At 36.3% G+C, this 26,836-nt stretch overlaps 1 pseudogene; it reads left to right on the forward strand.

The window, feature by feature from the left end:
* Positions 1–26,336, forward strand: LOC148846069 (putative BOI-related E3 ubiquitin-protein ligase 3; annotated as a pseudogene).
* The last annotated feature ends 500 nt before the right edge of the window (positions 26,337–26,836 follow it).

A 26,836-nucleotide genomic window follows, 5' to 3' on the forward strand; every position in this document is an offset into this window, starting at 1 on the left:
ATGGGTGCGGGAAGGGTAGATGGGTGCGATTTAGGTGCGAAGAGTGGGAAGGAGGTGCGATGAGAAAGTTCTAGTTTGTGATGAGGTTAGAGAGAGTTGTGATGAGGTTGGACTGAGTTGCAATTATGTGCTTCTGGATTGAACTAAAGGTGCGATGAGCTTTTGGATTGCGATGAAGTTGGGTTACAATGAAGTTGGGTTGCGATGAGGTTCTACGTTGCGAAGAAGTTGGATTGCGATGAAGTGGGGTTACGATGAAGTGGGGTTGCGATGAAGTTGGGTTGCGATGAAGTGGGGTTACGATAAAGTTGGGTTGCGATGAAGTGGGGTTGCAATGAAGTTTCAGGCGCGATTTGGCCTAAAGAGGGTTTTGAGTGTACAAGGAGGAGATTACCCATGCCAGAGAGTGTTAAAATGTGGTTTTGAACTACGCTGGGAAGGTCTATCACACCCAACCTTCTTGAGGTGCGATTTTCAATCGCCAACCAAAGAAAAAATAAACTAACTTTAAAGTGTACGACAACTAAACATATGTGAGCCAAAACATCTCCCTATAAAGGTCCTTAAAAGTCCCTAGTAGAGTCGCCAGCTGTGAACTCCAGGAAGCTCATGGCCGACTCAAAATTGTTGAAGTCACCACCCATTTTTTTAGAGGAAATGGGCCCTCATTTTTAGATTCAAAAAATGCTTTACTGGGCTTGAGAGTGACTCCGTTCTTCGCCAAGGAAAGGCACTGAATTGAAAGGCTTTGGGTTCCAAAGGTTGGGAGAGGGAAGGTGTTAGGCACCCCTCTCTCCAAGCTGCTATAGCAGCCCACTATGAGAGTAATTTAGGCTCATATTCTGGCAAAACACAAACAAACAGGATTGCTCAAAGCTTCTGAAATCTGGTGAAAACATTCCCAACTTCATTCACAATTGATTTGAGTTGATTTTATCGAGACTTAAGTATTGTTTTCCCTAAGACCCTCACCTCTCTACCTCTTTTTCACAATCTGGAGGAAGCTAAGAATGCAAGTTTCTTAGGATTTCAGGGCTTTAAGCAACCTAAAACTAAACTCAAAACAAAGAGATGGTGGAATGAGAGGCTTACCTCTCATGTACAACCTTGAAGCAAGCTTTCCAGCAGCTGGAGGGACCTCAAATGAAACTTGAATAAGGCAAGAGCTAGGTTGGACATTTCTGGTGTTGAGCTTGGGCAACAGGGGATGAGACTTGAGTTTGGCTTCAAGGTTTCTGGGGTTTCAAGCAAGCCGGGGTGTTACAGGAGTTGAAAAACTCTCTTGTTCCTTCAAGCTTAAGCTAAGCCTCTATTTATAGAGAAAATGGAGGGAGATGGGTCTGAAACTCGTCCAGCTACAGTGTTTGTAGCTCAATAGAGTTTTTTCACTGAAATAGGCAAGGATTTTGAGAAAATGGGGCTTGCGGCTGGTCCTTCCTTCTTTGTGCAACAAATCTTCTTGATTTTGGGTGTTTTCTCGTGGGTTTCATGCATCAAATAGGGATTGGGGCATGCCAGACGTTGCAGCCCTGTATTTGGGGATGACAGTGGCAAAAAACATAAATTTGATGAGATTTTAAAAGTGGTTTTGTTCTTTCTTGGTTGGACAGATGATTTAGTGTTTTAATGGAGTTAAGTAAGGATATGACATCAGTCCCCACCCACTTAAGATCCTAGGTTGGACAGCTGATGTGGCGGTTTAATCGGGTTCGTTGAAAAGGTATTTTTCTAGTTTAATGGTCAAACGGATGAATTTGGTAATGAGATTTGGTGTGTTGGGTTTTTTTGGGTCTCTGAACACAGTGGTGAGGTCTGATCAGACAAACGGGGTCAGAAAGATTGAGATCTGTGGCTGACATGTTCAGATCAATAAGATTTGCTGAAATAGAATCTTTGTTTGATGAAGGGTCAAATGGAGGAATTTTGGAATGAAATTTGGTGGGTAGGCATTTTCAAACATCCCAAATCTGATGGAAGTGATGGATCTTTGATAAGATGTGTGGATTGACTGATTTAGTTCAGATCATGTTCTTAGCTTATGGTTTTCCAATCAACGAAATGGCCCAAATTGGAATCTTGCTTTTTCAACAATCCAATGTAGGTGTTTAGTCGTGAAATTTGACGTGCTGAGATTCTTTGGGTCACTGAACATGGTGGTGGGGTCTGATTGGTCAAATAAGGCTTGGATAACGAAGGTTTGTGACTGGTGAGCTTTTGATCAATAAGATTTGCCAAAACATAATTCAAGCTTGATGTTAGGTCAAATGAGGGAATTTTGGGATAAAATTTGGTGGGTAAATATGGATTGGGATTATGAGGCTGTTGGAAGGGTTTGATCGTGTTAGGTATGTATAGATCACAAGTTTTAGGTTCAAGGAGCGTCGTAGTGTTATATGCATCGAAATGGGATCTTTGATGGATGATTAGCTAAATTCAGGAATTTAGGGCGGAAATTTTGCGCGATTGGTTATTTGAGAATTTTGTTTCGCGTGATGGATTTTGATTGGGGATCAAGCATGGTGATGTGGTATAATCAAGACCATCAAAAGGGAATCAAGTATATTTAACGGTGGATTTAGGGGTATGGCTAAAATTTGGTTTCTTAGGGTTCAAACATGTTTTAAAGTGATTGATGTGGTCCGATCGGGCACCTGGAATGTAGGAGATGGGTCAAAGAAGGGATCAAGCAAAAATTAGGTGCTAACACCTATTACATGCTGATAAGCATAAGCATAGGAGATGAGATCTTGGACTAGGAGAAGAATATAGAAAAACCAGGCTACCTATAAAATAACATAAATAAACAATATTGGATGTTGTTGATCTAGTGGTGTTCTCACTTTTGGGAATAGCATAACTCTTTCCAACCTCTTCTTAAAATTGATAAAAGGGTGCTTAGCGTTCAAGATAATATTGTCATTCATGAAGGGAATTTGTGTCTTTTCACATGCCACTTAATGGCAGGTATTAGATTTGCACGTTTTGAAAGTTTAGGTACTGAATTGTGGCATTTTAAAGTTCAGGGACCAAAGTGGCCCTAGGCCTAAAGTATAAGGTACTAATCAGGAATTTTCACTTAAGTTTATTATTCAATAACTAGTTTCAAATCCAAATTTATTTTCTCTTTTACTTAAATTTATTCTTTTTATTTCTCATTACATTCTTTAACTTATCCTAGATACACTATGACACAATTCAATTCTTCCACATCATTCTTTTCAATTAATATGTCAATGTTAAATGGATTTATCAATTGCTTATCATATATCTACAAAAAATAATTAATTAAATCATGGTGTCTATGTTAAACAATGTATGTCCTTAGCTCCAACCAGAATGATGTACATAAACATTTATTTGTAAATGAATAAAGTACATTGTTGTTTTATGTTGATATTGGTAAATGAATAAAGTACATTGGTGTTTCTGTTTATTGGCCCTTAAACTAGACACTTAAGAGACTCATGTTAGTTTAGAATTTTCTCAACCATTAAATAGTCTTGAGGAGTTGATCTTAACAAGGTTGGTACTAGTGTGCTTCTAAGGAGTTGGAGCAGCTTGTCTCAGTTGCTAGGGTTAGACCCAAAGCACAGCCAGTGGATGTTTATCAAAATTACCAAACCCGGACCAATTTCTAGTTATGCCTTGGACCTTGGAGATAGATGGGAAAGACTGGAAAGTTACATATAACCCTAAACTTGATTATGGTACTACACTAGGTGTTGGACTAGGCTTTCTTTGATATGCCAACCAGTGAGATCCATCAACGGTCAAATACCTGGGTATGTTGGGGTGATCTAAGAATTCACCTAAGTGGGTGATCATAGTGATAGGATTGACCTCTTTGTCGAACAAAGTAGATATCAGGGTCTACACTTTCTCTGGTGGAAACCTAAACCACCAATAGTGGATTTCACCTATGTTTGAAATTTGGGTTTGCAAAGTGTATTAAAATATATTATATACTACTGTTTTATAAAAAAATGTATGCAAAAGGTTTTAATCCTGGGATCCATCTAAGTAGAGAGTGTGGCATTGCACCTTGTAGCCAAGGGAGAGGTCCTTCCATGTCAGGTAGTGTTTTGATCATTATGGGCCAAGAGGTTAAGTGTAGAAAACCATTATAGGGCTGATTACCTGATGGGCTTTGTCTTACATGAATCCATTAAATGTTGGGCCCAAACCGAACCAGTGTTGATTGGGTCAGGGGTTCACTTCCCTGAACAGTGAATTCAGCCTAGCCTCTTTCAAGGGTAGGGCCGAACCCATGTGACTTGTGTGAGATCATTATGGAGTCCCACACCATACAATATCAGGCCCAAGGTGGCCTTGCAACACCTAGGGAAGTGAGCCTTTGGAGAAAATGGGCCAAAGGCCCATTACTAATTAGATTAGTTAAGCTACCACATGACAACTTGATTTGGGTCAAAACTGGGTATGATGCTGGGTATGGAGCACCTATCCTCTTAAGAGGATGATTTTTATCTCTTAAAAGAATCCAAATCCAAACCATATTTGGATAATCTCCTAATTAGATTAGGATCATGCTCCATATAAGGGGGGTTAAGAGGAAAAGGGCAAACAAGACTTGTTCTCTCCTCTTCTTTCTTCTCTCCTAAAAACCCTATCACGACCAAGGCTTTTTAAGAACTAAACTTTATTAGTTTTTTCTCTAATTTTTTGCAAGAAAAATGTTGGGGAAATCAGGCTCACACTTCCCATTCGATCCAGCAAGTTGGATAGTAGTTTTGCTAAAAATAGTGTTGTTGAACTGGCTTATCCCATACACTTTGCCATCTTTAGTTGGAAGCTGGTTTTGGGACTGATATTAGGCGTGAACTTCCACCTTGGGATCTATGCTTGTGGTATCCGCATCAGGTATAATCTCCCATTTTGATTTGGTTTCAAATTTGGTCCAGTTCAGTGTAAGATCGATTCGAAAAAATGCAGCTTTTCAAAACACCAAGAAATTAGTTCCCAGGAAAAAAAAAAAAAAAAAAAACAAATTGAAACTTCTCCTAGCCATCTAGCATGGTTTGGACACCCATAAGATGGATTCTAACTCTGACCGTACCAATAATCTATTCTTTTCTCATGATGATAGTATATAATATGTTTTCAAAATTTGCAATAATTTTTATACTTCTATGTCCATAAAAAATTGTTCTTATTTATCACACATATTTTTGTTTAATTTAATAATACGAATATATGATATTACAGATGTATTCAAATATTTTCTACAATATTTTTAACTTTTTATATTTTATTCATTATCATGACAACCTCCCACGTGCACCACATGTACACTCTTACTAGTAGTTATAAATGTTTGCAATTACAATTTTTTTGTGGCTTATATTTATAAAATTGTTGGATTTAGTTGCACTATAGTAACTAATGCCATAGATATTTAACTATTTATATCAATTTGAATGATCTTAAAATTTGTGTAATGAATAAAAATTTACATTTTGTATACACATTTTTTTACCTCCATATGTTATTGTGACCAAATATATGAATCTAATTATTAGTTTTTTGAAAATTTTTCAAAAACCAAGTTACTTTCATCTTTTGCATATTTTCTCCATAACATGAATAATATTGGTATAAATGTCCTATGTAAATTGTGTGTTTTGAATTAGAATCTTTTTTGTAAAAATAGAAAATATGTGATTATTGATTAATTTTTAAATAGTATAAACCACTGATGATGATAATCTCTTACTCCATAGATAAGCCATCTTTGTTCTTGAATTTATATAAGTTGCCGACCTTATTCACTATTATAACTATATCTATAAAATAATAAAGCATGCAATTATTGTTATTTGTAGAGCTTGTATTTGTATATTATTGTTTTTTACAATAATTTTGAATCTTACCAATTAGTTCCTTTGTTGTATTATACTTGTCTATTTCCTAAAGGTTGATGAACTTTTGTTTCATCTTGTCATAATTGATTGTGATGTTAGCTTTTGTCACATATATGCAGTCATTGATGCATAGCTCATATTTTTCATAAACATTTATATACAATGGATTAATCCGTTTGAATTATCTATTATTGATGAAGTATATTGTTTTAAATGTAAGGAATCTAGCATACTTTTTAGTGAAGTTGAATTATATTACTTGAATTTATGTTCTCTATAATGAAAAATGTATTGTTGTATCTAAAATAGTCAAAATAAAATTAAAATTAGGCATGATTTGATTAAATCTAGTTTACTAGTAAGTGCTAGTAAGTGCATCGATCAAACAATAAATAAAAGTAAATAAAATATCATGATTACCTCCAAATGCCATAGCCAATAGTTGATGTATAGGAACCGATCTCCCTCTTGTGCTTGCTTTAGAATCCTCAGAGAAAATGTAGTAAGATCCTTCTTGTTTTGATTTAAAATACCACTGTTCTCAGTAGTAAAATAAAGTTCGCTCTCACTAAGATGAATACATAGTTATCACAAGGACTTATTTTATCCCCTTGAGTCTCAATGGCTCAATCCTTTTCTCTCTACCGAAAATAATGTTGATAGGAACACATACAAAAGTTGGATGTTCAATGGTGGAGAAAATTGACATGTATCAACTAGGAGAGAGAGGTCCTCTCTCTTATTTTCTATCAATTAAGTAAGTTCCACCTATCAAAGAACCTTCCTAGAATAGTAGGATTTAATTCCCCTATTTTCTCACAATTAATAGCTCGTTAAAGTATTTTATGTGTCTAATACCAAGACCACTAACCATCTTTGGTAACATACTTTCTCCCATGCAATAGTACCTTGATGTGAGTTGGATGGAGAGGATTCCCACAAAAATTGTCTTGAAACCTTCTCCACTTCATCACAAACAACATTTGGAGGCGAATAACATAGTGTATCTACGAATTGCAATCAACACATGTTTGGTTAATGAGATTCTTCCAACTATAAAAAGAGTACTAACCTTCCACTCCTCCAAATGACCTTTTCACCCGTTGCACTATAGATGAAAATACTGCCTTTTTTACTCTACCCTATAAATAATAGGGCTCAAAGGTATTTCTCTTTATTAGAAATGCACTTCACATGAAGAAACCATATCAATATATTACAAATATGGGTGGTGAATGTTCTTGCTTAGGAAAATACCAGACTTTCTATAATTCACCTCTTGATCTAAACTCGCCCCAAATAGCATCCCAAACAGTAGTTAATTCATCAACTGCAATCTTCCCAAATATCATCAAATCATCTGCAAACATCATATGGGAGATAGTAGGACAACCTCTAGACAAACAAATACTAGACAACTTCTTCTCATCTAACAAGTTACTAAGTAACAATGATAAAACATTCATGCAAATAATAAACAAGTATGGTGAAAGCAAATCCCCCTTGGCATAGTCCTCATGGAGGAAGAAAAGTTGCAAAGTTTTCACCATTAACTAAAATAGAAAATATTAGGGTAGATATACATGTCTTGATTAAATTAACCCATTGTTTATGAAAATCCAATTTCAATAAGACATGATACAAAAAACACTACTCAACTCGGTAGTATGCCTTTGATATATCAACTTTTAGTGCAAATGCTCCAACTTTTCCTTTTTTTTTCTTCTTAATATAATTGATAATTTCATGGGCAGCCAACACGTTCTCTATAATTTGCTTTTCAGACACAAATGTTGCTTTCCTAGGTAAACTAACCTTTTGTAAAAAAGGTCAAAGTTTCTTGGCCGAAATTTTAGAGAATAGTTTGTAAACAACATTACATAGGCTAATGGGCTTAAAATCATATATGGGGTATTTTGGGGATTAAGGCAATTGTAGTTCTAGCAATTTCGGGTGATAGTGGAGCCCCATTAAATAAAGACAATAGCCATGCATTAATATCAACTAACATGGTAGACCAAAAAGATTGAAAAAAAAAGGCTGATCTACCATTTGGGCATGGAGCTTTATATGATCCCATTTGTATTAAAGCAAATTCTTCTCCTCTAAAGTGGGATGGCACAACAAGGTAGCACTCCCATCTACAGTAATAACAAGGTGGATGAGAGTGATCAATTCAAGTGACACTGATGGAGATGAACTGCAAAACAGATCCTTAAAATGTGATGCAAACAAACTCTTTATCTTGCCCCTATTATAACACCACAAACCATCTTGTCACTAGATGCCATCAATAGTACTGTAATGACTAGAATGGACATTAGAGAGATGAAAGTATATCTAGTATTATGATCTTCCACTTGCACCCAAGTCTCTCACGACCGTTGTTTCCAAAATAGCTCTTCATGAGCTTGATGCTTCTCCAAGGATGTGAGCAAATATTGCAACCTTTATAAGGTATAATCAGGAAGTAAATGCTAATGAACCTCATCAATCTAATATCTTATTGCCTTCGTTTAGGAAAAAATATTACCAAACATAGTCCAGTTCCATTTGCTAAGGGAACGATGCACCGATTGAATCCTTCTTTCTACGTCACCATGTTCAATAGTCCCATGCCAAGCTTGTTGCACTACTCCTCACACCATTAATCACGAATTCACATGGCTTCAAATTTGAATTGTGAAAATCTTGGTCAAACATCTCCATATAAATCAAGCAACAATGGGCAATGGTCAGATTGTATAGTTGGTAGATGATGTACAACAACCAAGGGAATTAGTTGATATTAAATTACATCTAAGCCTTTTTATCTTTTCAAGAAGTTACCTACTCATGTTCTTTTATTTCGAAGGTAAATTAGAAAATAACTATTTGACCCATAAAAATCCATTATTAAAAGGGAAAATTTTATCCATCCAAGTGTTGGAAACTTTCCCCCTAGGTGGGAAAGTTACTTATCCACTAAAAATAAGTGATACCTAGGGAAAACAAATTTTCTAGGGACCAACATAAATTGGAAAAAAGAACATGGGTATCTTAGTCAATGGGAACCAAAATCCAATAACCAACTTTCCTTACTATCAAAATCCAAAAATAAAAAAAGAACTGACACCTAATAATCTTTTGGCATGTGGATCAATTATTAGAATCATAGGAAAAAATTGTTTGACTTCAAAGCAGAGGCGGTCTGGACTCGAGGTGAGCATGGATCAGTTCGGTTCAATTCCATGGAAAAACCTAGAATCTACCTTGTAGGGTTTAGTTCCAGGTTTTTGGAATCAGAACCTACCCTATAAAGGTCGGTTCTAGGGTCAATTCCAGGGTTTACCTATAAAGCATGTTTCTTAAAAAATTAATAGCATAAACTTATTTAAACAACCAATAATCTGAAATTATTCTTTAAAGAATTAGTAACCTGGGCATGTTCTTTGAAAAAATATATGTTTTCTAAAAAACTAATAACTTGAACCCATTCTTCAAATAATTAATAACCTAAACCTATTTTTTGAAAAAGCTAATAGCCTAAATGATATCACATGATCATAACTAAACACTAATCCATCATTCAAAGTTTCAAACAATATAATCCAAACCACAAAACATAATTAATAGTTTAATGCATATTGTCATAACCCATTATAGAAATCCATATGCAAAATTCAAAACTTCAAAGAAGCACTAACCCATCCTTGTAGTGTGACTTAATTACAATTAGAATCTAAATAAATAAAATGTTAGATATCAATAAAAAAAGGTTCACTTAGAGAAAATTTGTTAAAGATATATATTGTAATAACCTATGGGTTATCATTTTGATCTATCAATCCACCCAATGTCTTGGTGGCACATCCATTCATCTCTGCAAAAAGAACATTAATAAAAAAGTTAGAAAATACAAAACATTTATATAACATTGACATGTAATTTGGAATCCACAAATCGAAAAAAAATAAAATAATAACAAGCCAAAATGGAGTTACTAACATACCCAATTCATTTTTTTTTTATCCTCCAAAGTATGTTCTATACAAGTTGGTGTGGGGGCAGCTCTCAACCAATCTTGCATGTAAATCAAAATTTGCATAACTTTTGGAGTTAAGAAACTATGAAATTGGTTAAGTACACAACCAGATATGCTAAAGGCTGATTTGGATACCAAAATATCTAACACATCTTTTGCCAAGCAAAAAAGAACCTTATGCTTTGATTTATTCACTTTCCACCAATTTAAGATATCAAAGTCATGTACAACATCCTCAAATGGCTCTTCAGCATACCATTCCAACTCTGATTCATTAACCACACCTTATTCCTTCTCTATATTCTTCTTATAATCATAACTTAGGTTTCTTGTGGAATCATCATTATCACCTTCATCATCATCAATGGCTTAATCAATCTCCATTGCACTATTATTTTGAGGTGTTTCACATTGTTGTAAAGAACTTTCAGAAGTTTGTTCATAGAATTCAAATAAACATTTCAATACAACATTTAAATTTGTATACATCTAAACTTTTCCCATATCATTGCCATAGATTCTTTTATGACAAAATTTTATAAAGTTCAAATTATATCAAGGATCCAAAGACAATTGTAATAAACATCATCTTATTTGCTTTATATATATTCCCATAATACTTGTTAAACTTCTCTTTCATTTTCTTGGATAGATTGAAGAAAAGAATTTTGATCCCTTGCTCAATTATTTAAAGAACACAAGATGCCAATTACTTCATGAAAATAAGAGTTAGAAGTGAAATACAAGGATCCCGACATCCTCTTTGTAGCTTCATAGATTTTTTTAAGAATTTAGCCAATACATAAGCATTTTGATAATCATTAAATGTAGGAGCTACATTCTAAACATTTTAAGTAAATGATGTATCCTCATCTTCTAAACTTCCCAAGGCTTTTTCTAAACATCATGGTAGTTGTTAACATGAGGTAAGTAGAATTCCACCTAGTGGAAACATCAAAACAAACAAAACCTTTATAAGCAATTCTTTCTTGTTCAACACAAGTTTGAAACTGTTGAGTTCTAGTTATAGAGATCCCCACATACCTAGCTGCATTATAAATCCATTTGATAGAATCACGAACCTCATTTAAACCATCTTTCACAATCAAGTTCAAAATATGCGTAAAACACCTCATATAAAACAATCACCATCCAAGGTTAAAGCATAATTAGCTCTAAATTTATCTTTCAAGTAATTTACCGCTACATTATTAGAGCTGGCATTATCCACTATTATTATGGACACTTTGTCTCTTATACCCCACTCATGTATGTATTTTTCTACCATCTTATAAATCTCCTTACTCTTATGACTAAGCATAACTAAAAAGTTAAAGATTCTTTTGTGTAATTTCATATCATGATCAATAAAGTATATAGTGATGCATAAGTAGTTCAAGTTTTATATGGAACTCCACATATCAATGGTAAAAGCAATTCGTGACTTCAATTAGCTAAGTTTTCTCTAATTGGACATTTCACTTAGATAAATTTTCATACAATCCTTAGCCACCATAAAGAATGAGACAAGTTTAAAAAAAAAAAAAGTTTCACTGAAAGAACAAAGCCTCTAAAACCTTCTTGCTCTAGAATTGTAAAAGGATGTTCATCAATAATTATCATTCTAGCAAGCATATACCTAGAATAGTCTGTCAAATTTCCAAGTAGTGAGAACACCACTTTTTAGTTTTTTCCTTTGGGTCAATTATACCACTAGTGCCAATGGCTCTATTGGATGTAAAAATATTTTGCTTTTAGCAATGTACTGAGGATACTTCTTGCACTTTTTCAAGTGTTTCTGCAATGAGGAAGTACCTCATTCTACATTATACACATTCAGTTCCACAATACAAACACTTTGTTTTCTTAGTCTTCCTGATATCTTCATTTAATATTTTGGAAAAATGATCCCACATATCAGATCTAGGAGCAACTGATTTTTCATTCTTACGAGTTACCTTTAATGTAGTAGTGGCATCACCACCAATTGTGTCCCCAATGCTTGACATGTTGTCCAACTCCTATGAAGAAACAAGAAATAATAGAACAAATAAGTTTATCAATTTTATAGATACTAAAAGCTTTAATAATCATAAACCATAAGATTAGTTAAGAAACCATTAATAAAAAAAATTAAAGAAGATGTGGCCGCTTGAAGAGATGGTAACAAGCATCTACACATGTTGAACTCACACGTGTGTAGATGACCCAACTGGTAAATCAATGACTAATTGTGTAGTTTTCAACCGTTAACAGGAGATAAATGGTAGATCAATGGCTGAGTAGTTCATCTTGCCTCCAATACCTTTTGAGCACATTAAATACCTGAAAATGACATCTTCTGAATGACATTCAAAATGGTTCAATGGTTCAAAAAATACCTGAATTAGTTCAAAAAATACTTAGTCGGTCATTCAAAATCAATGACATTCAAAATCTACCATTGATCTCTTATTAACGGCTAAAAACTACTCAGCTAGTCATTGGAGGCAGAATGACATTCAAAATCAATGGTTCAAAAAATACCTGAATGACATTTAGGTATTTATTATTCTCAGAAGATGTCATTCAGGTATTTACTATGCTCAGAAGGCATTGGAGGTGACATAATCGGTTGAGTAGTTTTCAGCCCGTTACATGTAATTTTTTGAACCATTGATCTTCTGTTAACTTACGTGTAATCTTTTGAACCATTGATCTACCATGGATCCTGTTAACTTCATACTTCATTCAGGTATTTAATGTGCCCCAACTTAATTAATACCTGATGTACTTTCTTTTTCTTAGATGTCTTGTAAAGTTGTAAGTGTAGCAGTTACATGGTTTTGTTTATCCTTAATATCCTTTCAAGATCAAAGAATTTAATGCAATAGTATGAGTGTCTGCATTTTGCACGCATGACATGGAGGCCCCACCCCATCATCTCGGATCCATGCTATATATCTTTGGGTGTGTTCTCGGATTTTGCCTACTTTGCATCCTCCTTCGTTTGTTTTACTCAGCCTACTTTGATTTGCCGCATCCACCAGGTAATTGATAAATTCAGCATTTGTTTATTAGCTTGGTTGTTTATTTTATTCTGACTATTTTTGTTCTTGTTTTCAGCTTCTAACCATTAACTTCAAGGTCTTCTTTCCATCCCCAAAGATTCCAAAGCTAGGCATTAATTTCAATGTTTTTTTTTGTCTTTTTCTCATCCTCAAAGTTTCCAAGTATTTCAAGGTTTCTCATCCCCAAAGACCTTGAAGTGTGACTGTTTTTGTTAATGATTTTGCTTATTTTGTTTGGTCATTACTCATGTTGTATATGTTTGGTGCCTTTTTTTTAATATGTAGTCTTTTTTATGGATATTCTACATACTATTGGTCTAGTTTTACTTTTAATGGTTACTCTCTATTCTTTGTTTTAGTTTTTTTTTTTCCATTGGGCAATTATTATGCCTTTAGATTATTTCACTAGGAAGAATCAAGACATTGAAGCTTCATAGAGCAAATGTGAGGCTGGGTTGATCTCAAAATGAATGAACATGTGCCTTCAATGGTATAAGCCTCCTTCTATGATGTAATCTTACTACAAATTTCTTGCAAGGTTACTAAAAAGGTACAAGGTCTTGTTTACTACAAAGATATGAACTACTAGGATGACATTGTTTTCCCTATTTGTTTTAAAAGCATCCTCAAAGGTTTGCTTTGATACCTCGGGATTCCTGAGCCCGTGTGCTTGGTGGAAAATGATGAACGTGGCTATAACACCAGCCTTGTGCTTACTATTCATGATAAGAAATGGACCTTCACCGAGGGGCCTACTATTGCAGAGGTCCAACAATCTGCCCGCTAGAATGCTATAAGGAGGCTCAAACAATATTATGCAATACATATAGGGGATGTGAACTATCTAGACTATATGTATTGCTCGTACAAATGTAAGCGCCTTAAGGGTCATATTCGCGAATCGCTTGTCTAAGTTGGGCATCTGAGGCAAAAGGTTGCAAATCTTGAAGGCAAATCCAAGCTTGCTATTATTCCTATTGGGTTGCAAACTGTTGATGGTCCCCAAGACTCTAGGTCAAGAGTCTCTAGCCATGGGGTCTGATGATCTCTATTGGTCCACTATGTGTGTGTGTGTGTGTGTGTATGTTTTGTTTTCTCCTTGGGCCTTTTATCTATTCACTCCATCTTACACGATGGCCTTCTTTCTAGCTAGGTTTTTTTTTATACTTTTGCTTTATATGTGACATATACTTAAACTTTGTTCATTGTTAATTTGCTTACTTATCCTTGGTTCACTTTTCCTTTATGCATAATAGTATAGTTCCAAATGCAATTTCCACCTCCATTTTTTATTAATATGGGAACTACTATTAAATTTATACAAAATTCATGAACGTGACTGTGAGCATCGGAAAATCCGGCTCACTTGCCACTTGGGCTGGAAATGGAGTCGCCAGTCTGTATCGCTCAAAGGGAGAGATGATGAACAGTCGAATAGTGGAGGTTTTTTTAGTCGTTTGGTGATTAAGGGCGAGGAGAAGGGAGGAAAATGGAGAGAATGATAGAATTAGAGAGAGTGGGGGAAAGAAAAGATCGGAGGAGGAAGGAGTAGTGCACCATTGTTGTCTACTCTGTTCGAAGGGAAGGAAAAGATGAATAGTCTCTCCTTTAATTATAAAGTTAAGTTTCTATTTATGTTAGGGCTAATGGCATTTTCATAATTTTAAGGACTTCGAATGGCATTTTTGTAATTTTGGAAAGGCTTGGGTCAAACCGGGTCAAAGGGTGGTCAAACCAGGGTTCTAGAAGGAGGGATGAAATTCTGGGTCAAAAATGGAGGGTTGAGATGGGTCTGACCACAAAGGGGGGGTTCGCAAGTGTGGACCAGCAGGATTGATCGAAATATAATCTTTTTCAGATAGAAAGGTAAATGTGGGTATTTTGGGCTAAAATATGGAAAGGTGGGGTTTTTGGGGATTCTAGATTGATTAGTGGGGTCTGATTGGCCGAACTGGGCCTGGATCAGGCAGATCTAGAAAGGGTTTAATTTAGTTAATACAGAGGCATCGAAATAGAATCCTTGTGTAATTAAAGGCAAATCGAGGTGTATTAGGTTGAAATTTCATAGGTGAGTATTTGGGGGTGTCCTGGATCTGATGATAAGGTTTGATCAGTCTTAGAGGGCCAAGATTGTAGGAATTTGGGTCAATAGGATGTTTCAAAGAGGAATCTTGGTGTAATGAAAGGGCAAATGAAAGAATCTAAGGTTGAAACTTTGTGGGCAGGTGTTTTGGCGTGTTCGGAGTATAATGGTGTGGTTTGATCAGTTTGGATGTGTCAAGATCAAGGGAATCTGGGTTCTAAGTGTTTAGGCTAACGAGGGAGGTCGAAATGGAATCTTTGTTGGATAAGGGGGTAAACAGGCGAATCTTGAGTTAAAAGTTTATGGGTAAGTGTTTTGGGAGATCCTAGGTCTGATGGTTGTGTCTGATCTAATGGTTGAGGTGTGAGTGGGGTTGATTGGGGCCATTGGATAGGTATCAGGTAGGTTTAACGGTGGATCTGAGGGCTCTTGGGGTGAAACTTGGGTTTTCTGGGATTTGGGGTGTTTTGGAGAGGTTGGAAGGGTCTGATCAGGTGTTTGGGGTGACTTGGAGGCTCAAGCGGTGGATCGAGCAAAAATCGCGTGTCGACAACTGCCCCTCTTTGTTGTGAGGTAAGAAACTATGAAACAACAAAGGCCAAAATAAGCATACAGAAATTTTTGCGAATGGTGGTTTGGAAGAGGGGCAAGATGAGGAAGGAGAAGTGAGACGAAAAGAAGTTCTTGTACAGCATCGTTTCATCATGTTCATGCCATTTTATTCTTGGCACAATGACCCTTCCTAGGTATCAAGAACCTTCGGAATCAAGGTACATTTTTCATAAAGAATGAAAAAAGAAATTGAATAAAATGAAAAAAAAATGATAAAACCTTGGTTAAAATTTCGATGTGCAAGCGTGGTGAAAAATAGTCATGTTATAAAGTGAAAAAATTAGTGAATTATGATTTGCCAAAGTGGTAGAAAATTTATGTGCTATAAAGCGGAGAAATCAGTAATTTATGGTGTGCGAAAGAGGCGGTAAACTCATGTGCTATTCTACGGAGAATCCTGATTTACGATATCCTAGAGGCAAAAACTTATGTGCTATGCAACAGAAAAAATTCTGATTTATGATGTGCTAGATGCAAAAAACTCATATTGCTATCTAGTGGAAAATCTTCATCTGTGATGTGCCAAAGGCGGAAAACTAATTTTTAATGTGCTAGATGGCGAAAAATCTATGGTATGTAGTAGAAAATCCTAATCCGTTATGTGTCAAAGGCTGAAAACCCATGTGCTATGCAATAGAAATTCTTATTTATAATGTGCCAGATGGCAGAAAATCCTTATTTGAAATGTGCCAAAGGTGGAAAACTCATGTGTTATACAGCAGAAAATCCATATGCTATCTAGGGGAAATCATTATGTGCCAAAGGGGCGCACACTCCATGTGCTTTGTAGCGAGTAACTTGGATTTCTAATGTGCCAAAGGGCGGAATGTTCATGTATTGTGTTGCGGAAAAACTCATGTGCTATGAAGCGGGAAAACATGTGATAAAAAGTGAAAAATCATGTGCTAAGAAGCGAAAATTTCTTATTTGTGATGTGCGAAAAGGTGGAATGTTCATGTGCTATGCTGTAGAAAAACTCATGTGCTATAAAGCAGAAAATCAGCTCCTAAAAAGCGGGAAATTCTGAATTGTGATGTGCTAGAGGCAAAAAATTCTAGTTTATTTTATGCAAGAAGCGGAATACTCATGTGCAATAGTGGCAAACTCATGTTCTATAAAGCGGAGAAACATGTGGTAAAAATAAAAAAAATTCTGATTTATTCTGTGCTAGAGGTGAAATACTCATGTACAATGGCAAAAAACTCATGTGTTATAAAGTGGAGAAACCTGTCCTAAAAAGCAAAAGAACATGTGCTAAAAAATGGAAAATTTTGATTTATTCTGTGCTAGAGGCGAAATACTCATGTGCAATAGCGGAAAATCTTGATTTGAAATGTGTCGAAAGGCTGGAACTTTATTGTGCAATGGCAGAAAAAGGCGCATCAGGAATTTAACAAGTTCACCGAGGAAAAAGTATTTATGCATTGGCTCAATCGGGCTAACTAGAGAATTTTGAAAGATAATAGGATCACTTGAGAATTGAGATGGCCAAAGTTGGCCTCCAGTCCTTTCCTCTATCCATTGGTGAAGTATGGGGTTATGATGATATTCTTACTCTATGATGGCTCTAGGGAAATTGGTAGAGGATACACATTTATATTGTCAAAACTGCCCTAGTTGAGGATATTTGGGTGCTCATGGAAAAGATTGGGATGTAACCTTAAGGCTATTTGAAATGTTTAATGAGGTGGGTATGGGTGGGATTAGTACCTTTATTCATTGGAGTATCCCCTCTCTCGAGTATTTCCAGATGCGAGCCAATGATTGGCAATTAGCTTTTTATGAAGACGTGACTTTAAGATTCATTGCAAATCTTCAACTTTTTCTTGGCTTCAATTATGCAACTTTCTTAGAAGGGGGAATCTTCATCTTTTCTAAGGGTAACGAGACCCAATGGTGGTTTATCGTTCCAACATGAATAAGTGATTTAGGAAAAACCAAATGATAGAAAAAGATGTGGGAAAACTAGTAATTTATTGAAGGAAGAAGCTGGACCCGTGAGATGGGCTGCTCTACGTACCCCTGTGAGAGGGACCGGGCTAGACATAGTTCAGTATGTGTCTTTGAATGACATAGAAACAAAAAGGGATGGGGACTATGTATAATGATGAAAGGATGCTCTAGATGAATGTAGAAGTAGGGTAGAGAGCATTGTCTCCCTACTCTGGAAGTTACATCCAAACTGGCAAAGGTGCCCCAATATCAAAGGCACCATTTGAAATAGTCGAGAAAACAAACAAATTATTCTCAACTCTTGGCAAAACATCCAAATCGATCATAGAGATGTCTTCCTTAGGTGGGCTTTCAATAGCACATTCTGTAGTATGCGCAAAGGTCAAGTCTTCAATTACCGATGATGGCTCAAAATTGGAATTAGTGACTTTGCTCAATTGAGGCTACAACAACATCAAATTTTCCTCCTTATAATGACTACCTCCTCTAAGAGTTGGCAAAAAATTAACAGCATGCTTTGGTTGGTCAAAGCTAAGAGGTCCGACTAACTGATGACTTAACTCTTTGGTGGAGTTCCAACGAGAGTAATCAAAATGCTAGGATCATCAAAAGCCTTTTCTTCACCCAAGAAATTGATAAAAGTGTCAAAATTTTCCCCTAAATTGAGTAGTAGGTTCTGGGGGACTTCTATAAAATGCTGCATTTGCATGACGTCCTGGTAAGTGAGAATGTACCCATCAATAAAGTCTTGAATTGCAAACTTTAGCTGCCAGCAGTGGTCAATGGTGTGACCAGGTCCTTGGTGATTATCACAATGAGCATTCTCGTCATAATTTCTTGGTTTCGGCTCTTACAGAGGCCTCCATGTAAGCAACTGCAAAATTCCACCTTGAGCTAAAGCAGGGAGCAGTTGAGAATGAGCACATGGCAAGGGTGAAAGTTTTCTTCTTTCTTTTTGATGAGATTGATGAGTAATCGGGGTTATGGGAGGCAGATGATATGTTTGTGCTTGTGCGGGTGAGGCATAATATGTCTGTTCGGGGGGAGTCTAGCTGGTCTAAAAAGATCCAGAATAAGCTACAGCATTAAAACTCTTAGGCTTAAGGTACCTAAGACTCAATAGCAGAAATAGCTTGCACTTTATTCTCTTCATTATACTTTGGATAGGACTTCCCAACTAATGGTGAATTCCTAGGGATCACCATCGGGTTAATCTGACCCTGTTTGAGAGCCTCTTCAACTCTGACAACTCCCTTCACGACATCACCAAAATCCTTCAAATGTTGTGCAATCAGCAATGTATGATATGGATTCTTTAATGTTTTGATAAATAACCGCACCATCTCTTCCGTTGGCATCGGGTGCCATAATTTAGCTGCCTTTTCTCACCATCGATACGCATAGTCCAAGAAACTTTCTCTTGACTTCTAAGACATAGACTCAAGTTCTACTCGATCAGGCGCTAGCTCCATGTTGTAAGAAAACTGGTCCAAGAATGCCTCTGAAACACCTTTCCAAGTCCTCTTCTTTTCATCTGCCAAATTTGCAAACCATGTTCTAGCACTCCCTATAAGGCTCTTCTGAAACATATGAATGAGTAACTTTTCATTTGAGCCATATTGAAACATGTCACCGCAGAAGATCTTCGGATAGGTTTGTGGGTGGTCAAACCGGGTCAAAGGGTGGTCAAACCGGGGTTCTAGATGGAGGGATGAAATTTTGGGTCAAAAATGGAGGGTTGAGATGGATCTGAGCACAGAGGGGGTTTCCAAGTATGGACCAACAGGATTGCAGATTAAATGGTAAATGTGGGTATTTTTGGCTAAAATTTGGCAAGGTGGGGTTTTTGGGGATTCTAGGTTGATTAGTGGAGTCATATTGGTCCAACTGGGCCTAGATCAGGTAGATCTAGAAAGGGTTCAATTCATTTAATCCAGGGGCATCAAAACAAAATCTTTGTGTGATTGAAGGCAAATGGAGGTGTTTTAGGCTGAAATTTCACAATTGGGTATTTGGGGGTGTCCAGGATCTGATGATGAGGTCTGATCAGTCTTAGAGGGCCAAGATTGTAGGAATTTGGGTCAACGGAATGTTTCGGAGAGGAATCTTGGTGTGATGAAAGGGCAAATGAAAGAATCTTTGGTTGAAACTTTATAGGCAGGTGTTTTGGTGTGTCCGGAGTCTAATGGTGTGGTTTTGTCGGTTCAGATGTGTCAAGATCAAGGGAATTTGGGTTTTGAGTGTTTAGGCTAACAAGGGAGGTCGAAATGGAATCTTTATTTGATGAGGGGGTAAACAAGGGAATCTTGAGTTGAAAGTTTATGAGTAGGTGTTTTGGGAGATCCCGGGTCTGGTGGTTGTGTCTGATCTAATGGTTGAGGTGTGAGTGGGGTTGATTGGGGCCATCGGATAGGTATCGAGTAGGATTAATGGTGGGTCTGAAGGCTCTGGGGGTGAAATTTGGGTTTTCTTGGTTTTTGGGTGTTTCGGAGAGGTTGGAAGGGTCTAATCGGGTGTTTGGGGTGACTTGGAGCCATAATAATTTTCTTGTTTTTAATTCCTTTTCTTATATTTTTATTTGAGCTTTCATTTAATTTTTTTATTCAAACTTTGACCTTAAACAAAATGCTAGATATGAGCTGAGACAATTTAGAACGCAAATGGAGTTTAATACTTAAAGTTTTTGTCTTTTGTTATTGTTATTGTCTTTTATCTTTTGTCTTTTGTCAAATTGGTTAATTGCCGATTTTTCCTTTAGGTTAACCGAAACCAAACCAGCACCATTGGCTTTTGAACACCAAACCAAGACTAAACCAATTGGTTCAGTTAACCAGATTTTTCAATTTGGTTCATTTTTTTTTTTTTCAGTTTTTGTTGAGCACCACTAATGGTTATTAGGATACTAATTGTAGTAAAATTGATCTCTTCCCTGCAAATTACTAGATGGGGGAGGAGGAGAAGATAAGTAGAAGAAAGACAGACAAACTTGGAATCGCAAATTCTTTTACTTCAACCTATCCTTATTAGGGAGCAACCAACCAACTCTATTATAACTTTAATACCCATCCTATACACCGCCAACTAGTCAACATCCATTTGATGAAAATTTTAAAAAAGAAAAAACAAGTGAAAAAACAAAAAACAATTAATGAAAACGTATTGTTAGAAGTTAAAATAAAAGGGAAAAAAAGAAACCCACTCAAATGGAATTTAATACTTAAAGGCTCGTTGTTATTGTCTTTTGTCCTATACTGCCATCATACCTTGTAGGGTTAGTAGCATGAATCCAATTCCTCCATTTTGCTTACTAATGCTCCTGTCTTGATTCAGCTTATAACGTTTGATCACAGCCTTAAAGCTCAAATCGTCATCGTAGATAGGGGTGAGCAAAAAAAACTAAAAAACTGAATCGACCAAAATCGAACCGAAAAATCGATTAATCGAACCAGTCGGTTCAGTTTCAGTTTTGTGTTTTTAAAAAACGGAAGGTATCAGTTCGGTTTCGGTTAACTAATACAAAAAACCGACGGTTAACCAAACCGACCGGTATACATATATTTCTATATCTTTTATATATACTTATGTATATTATATATTTTATATTTTTACATTTTTATATATTATAAATTAATAAATATTCATTATATATAAACATATATATTTATAATATATGATATATTATTTATTATTTAAAACATAATATTTTATATATACTTATAATTTTTATTATATATTTATATATTTTTTTATAATATATATTATAAAAATTAAAAAACCAAAAAATCGATGAACCAAACCGATGGTTAACCGATAGGTTTCAGTTCGATTTCAGTTACCAGTTTACCAAAAGCTGGTACTACCAGTGCTCACCGAACCATGAGCACTCCTAATCATAGAAACCTACATCTGAAGCAAACTCCTGAATACTAACTTGGCCTTCAAGCATGCTCACAACAGATGACATGGCGGGCCTAAGTGATGCAGAGGGATTAGTCCATAAGAGAGTCACATTAATCATTCCATGAAATGTAGTAGTAAGTTAAAGTTCTTGAATCTAAACTTAAATTTAAAAGAAACCTGGATTTGGATGAAAGGTAAACAGGTGAAGAAAAGTGGTGTTACTGTAGAATACCTTGCACACATATTCAAAACCACCCTGTCCTATTTTGTTTCCATCACCATAATTGTTTGTGGCATCTTTGATCTATCTTAAGGTGAAGGATCCAATTTGCACACGTATTTTATCTTGGTCTTGGCACTCAAAGGACTATTATGAAATCCAAATTTAAATAGGATACAAAAATTTTAAGAGAACATGAAGTTAAATTTGCCAACTCTTTCTAAAAAGTATTTTATTCTTCCTGTACACTATCATTCATTTTTAATGATACCAATTAACTAGAAGGATATTTATAAAAATCATTAGCCGAAGTCCTATTTGACAAGGTGGAGGATGATCAAGTCCTATTTTGTGGAAGTTTCTTCTTCCATTGTGTTAGCATCTGATTATATTTATCTTACCAGTTATGGGAATCTAAATGATTTATTTTAATTTCTTTTAGTTTCAAGTAGAACTTTGTAACTCATCATCTGGCAGCTCCATCTTACTCTTAGGTTCCTAGTTTCTTTCTACTCTATATATTTGAGTGGTTTAAAGGATGTGTAACAGGTTTAGACTTGGATTGGATCTAAGTATATCATAACTTTGTCCTAGATCCATTTAATCAGATTTAGGCATTTAGGCATAGTGTATCTTTAATGAAATGAAGTGCAAAAGTACCCTATGGGTTGAAGTCACAATATTTTTCTTGGAACACTATATTTAGTAGCTATTCTAATAAATATTTATTGGTTATCATGTAGCACGAGGTAGATTAGCATATAATATGATATATGATAATGGTCCAACCTAGCTAACTATTGTGTTTCATTGATGGTATCCAAGTCATGAAACAACTCTTGGGAACTTAAACTCATAAGCTATGTGACGTGTATATATATGTATGTATGTATGTATGTATGTATATATGTATATCTATCTATCTATCTAGATATATATATATAGATAGATAGATAGATATATTTGATTATCCTTGTAACCATCTTGATAATCCAACTTTGTGTGTGTGTGTATCTCTATATAAATATATTGTGCAAAAACAAATTTCAACGGATGAAATCAACTACCGACAATTTAGGTTTCCATCGAAGAGAGTGCATCCATGATCATTCACTTTGTCCAACAAATGGGGTGATACTTTCACTATGATCACCCACTCAGATGAATTCTTGGACTGTCCCAACATATCCATATTTTGACCCCCTCTAAGGATCTCACGGATTGGCATATCAAAGACAGTCCAATTCGACACCTAGTGCAATATCATAATCAAGTCTAGGGGGTGTAACATTCCAGTTTTGCCTATCTATCTCCAAGGTCCAAGGCAATACTGGAATTTTGGTCCAGTTCAGGGTTTCAAGAAAACCCACATTGCATGTACCTCAGGTCTCACCCTAGCAGTTGAGACAAGCCACCCCAACCAACTTGGTGGTACATCAGTGTCAGCCTTGGCAGGATAAATCTCCCTAGATCTATCCAACGGCTGCGAAAATTATAAACTAACACGAGTCTCATATGTGTCCAATTTAAGGGTATTACACAGAAACACACCATAATAACATGAATCAAATATGTATTTATTCATTTACAATAAATGTCATAATGTACACCATATTGATCGGAGCTAAGGGCAAACATTATCTAACAAGTTCCACCTAAGCTAACCAAGGCCGGTTGTTTGGGTTGGTTTGGGTAAGGTATACCCCTAGACTTTAGAACTAACCTGGATGGTGGTTAGTTTCAAGAATTTGGAACCAGGTAGGGTTTGTTTGAGGTTGGTTCCAATCGGTCCCTGGTAGAACCGACTCATTTGCTCACCCCTCGTTAGGCCTGTAAACAATATTCAAAATTTTGAATTTGAATACGTGATTCGGCATAATCAAATCAGATTTGAATAGTTCGAATTGGATATTCAAATGAAATTGAATATATATTTTTTACTAATTAATTAATCAAATCGAATTCGAATATACATTGATTTAATCCGATATATAGCCGAACTAATTATATATATATATATATATATATATATAATTACATATATACTATATAAACAATAATTGCTTTAATTGATAAGGGTATAGAGGTAAAATCAATTAGAGTTAGACTCCAACCCAACTCGACCCTTGATTGAATCATTCCATTTGAAAATTTTGAAAACCCTACCTCTCTACCCTCTCATCTTTCTCTTTGAAAATTTCCAAATCCTAGTCCCTAACCCTTCACCACTACTGAGCTCAAGCAAACACCACCACTAGTACCAATGGTCCAACACTGGTCACCACCTCACTAGACATCATTGTTGCATTGCTTTGCTCTTCAATAAATAGTCGTTCGCTAGTTTGCTAGTCATTATAGGCCTATAGTTGACAATCAACAATTGAAAGTCGTTTACCAATCATTACAAGCCTACAGTGCAATCCATTTGTAGGCGTACTTGAGTTGACAATCATTCGCCAGTTCAATAGTTTGTTGCCGCCCAACCCAAGCAAAACAACCACCCCTCTAGAATTAGCACATTTCGACATCAAGATGTTTTTTGGACAATAGATCCAAAGGGGATCCTTTCCACTTCCCCTTTCTCAGGTAATTTGAAGCTCAAAAACTAATTCAATAGTCATATGTTTCTCTTCTTTTTCTCTGAGTAAGTTAGAACGATCTATTTTGGGATTTTGTTTCATAAGAAGCTTGAAAATGCTTCCATCCTCAACAATCGGTCAAATTCGAATTGAACCGAATATTCGACTTAATAATTGAAATCAAATTCAAGCCTGAAGTTTAGATATCTATTGGATATCGAATTGAATTCGAATATCATGAATCATAACATTTGAATCTAACTTAATTTGATTTGAATCACCTCACCAGTTCAAACATATGGCCATACTTGAGTATGGCACAGGTCCATCAGAATTTTATGGCAAGTTCAAAGGTAGACAATCTGAAATGGAAGATGTTGGCCCATTCTCAGGCTACGTTTGGAATCCGTGTAAAATGTCATCGGTGTAATTGTACATTGAACCATGAAAGTGGCCCTTGCTTTTTGAAAAAAAAAATGATGGGTGAAGAGTGCAAAGTTTTACATCGATAAAATCGATGTAGTATTTACATTGATAATTGATGTAAAACTTTACGTTTGATAGGTTTTACATTGATTATTGACGTAAAACTCCACTCCATCTAAACATATACAAAATTGAACCAAAGCAGAGTTTTACATTGATCACGATTGCACTCTCCTTTCAAATGTTGACAAAATCAAACCGATGTAAACTTTTACATCATTCTTGATTTACACCAATTCCAAACAAAGCCTCAATGTTCTTCTTTAGTGGTTTATAATGCACTTAATCAATAGGAGAAAAAATGTGGCACCGCGAATAATGCTCGAAGGGGAGTTCGGCTTCAGTCAAGGCACCGTTTGCGCATTCAAAGGATGCATGGCACGCCCTCTAAATCGTGTGAAGGGCTGGTGAGACTCGCCCTTAGTTTAAGTTAAGAAAAATGAACGTTTTGTTCCTCTCCTTTCCTCTCCCCTTGCAGACGAGACATCTTTGCCATTGAGGAACTTAAGCATGTTGAACCTGTCATTGTATTGTGACGAAAAGCGGTTTTTCGGAGATAGGTGGTAGTTGATGTAGACAACCACGGCGGGGATCTCCTGTGTGAACCGATGCTAGACGGGATCATATAGGAATGAATCAAGGTGGAGTGTTGCAAACCTTCCACCTGAAAGAAGAGTATAACCGGTAGGCTAACGTCGGTCATGGGTTCCGTTAGAGTGTAGAGGTAGAACCAAAGGTCTTGGGCAGGATCAACTATTATATCAACACTCGTCAGACCATTACGTGATTTTTTGTTGGGAGAAATCTTGATATCAAAGAAGTTAAGGAGAGTGCGGTTGATGGTAATGTTAGGATGACAAGCGGCGTCCACAAGAACGGACGTGGCAGAGTAATAGATCCTAGTTATCAAGGATGGCAGAGATCCTTCTTAGCAGAATCGAGTGATGAGTTTAATGAGACAAAAGGATGAGGACATAGCAAAAGTGGCAAAGAAAACACTGGAGTTGGAAGGTTGCCTGAAGAGAGTAGAGATGGAAAATCAAGCATGGCAGAGAATCGCCAAAGAAAAAGAGGCCATGGTTATAACCCTCACCAAAATGCTTCAATAGGTAAAGGGAGAATGTCTGCTACTTTTCCTTTGGAACTGGAGATGCAGAGTCTTGTTGCGATTTCTCTTACGCATTCAACAATAGAGGAGGTGCAGCAGGAGGGTACGGAGATGAGAAGACATGACAAGCCATTTCCAGGACTAAAGAGGAAGAACAAACAAAAAAGATGACTTGCAAAGCCTGTAATTCTTGAGGGTCGTGCGTTCTTTTCCTTCCCTACAGGCATCTCTGTTCGTGTGTGCAAGTCTTGCAAAGTCTTCCTCGATTACTGCCCTATCTGTAAATCTCTAAAGAAGGCAAGCTGAGTTCGACTTTAGGAGAGATGCCTCGTCTGCAATAGGACAAGAGAGGAGAAGAGAGGAGGGGAGAGGAAACTAATGGCGAGTCTTGTTTGCGACAGGAGAGGGAGGAGAGATGTCTCGTTTGCGATAGGAGAGGAGAGGAAACTAACGGTGAGTCTCATGGCCTGTTCGTTTCCTCTTAACTCTTATCTTTTAAGAAGAATCTTTTAACTTTAAGAGAAAAATGGTTGTTCGTTTCCTCTTATCTCTTATCTCTTAAAGTATAATAATACAATTTCTTATTTTTCAATGATACCTCCAAAAAGACAAACAAAAACTCTCATATATGGGGTCAAAATGGATATTTGATAATTTTCAGAATTCAGAACAATATTATTTGCATTCAGAGTTAAGAGGAAAGAAAAGTTCACTAATACCAATATACCTCTTAATGTAATTATTGCATTTTCAGATATCAGATTTTAGAACAAACGAGACCCTCACTAAGAGGATGAAACATCCTCGCAAGCTTCAACCTTTTACACGATTTAGAGTGCGCGAATGGTGCCCTAACTTTAGGTGTCTCGACTGAAGCCGAACTCTTTGAGGGCGCGCCCCACTGCGTAACCCGAGTTCACATCGACGCCCTCACAGGGCGCG

The sequence above is a fragment of the Nelumbo lutea genome, chromosome 7 (assembly GCF_056320005.1).
Source record: "Nelumbo lutea isolate HS-2025 chromosome 7, American lotus-T2T, whole genome shotgun sequence".
NCBI lineage: Eukaryota > Viridiplantae > Streptophyta > Magnoliopsida > Proteales > Nelumbonaceae > Nelumbo > Nelumbo lutea.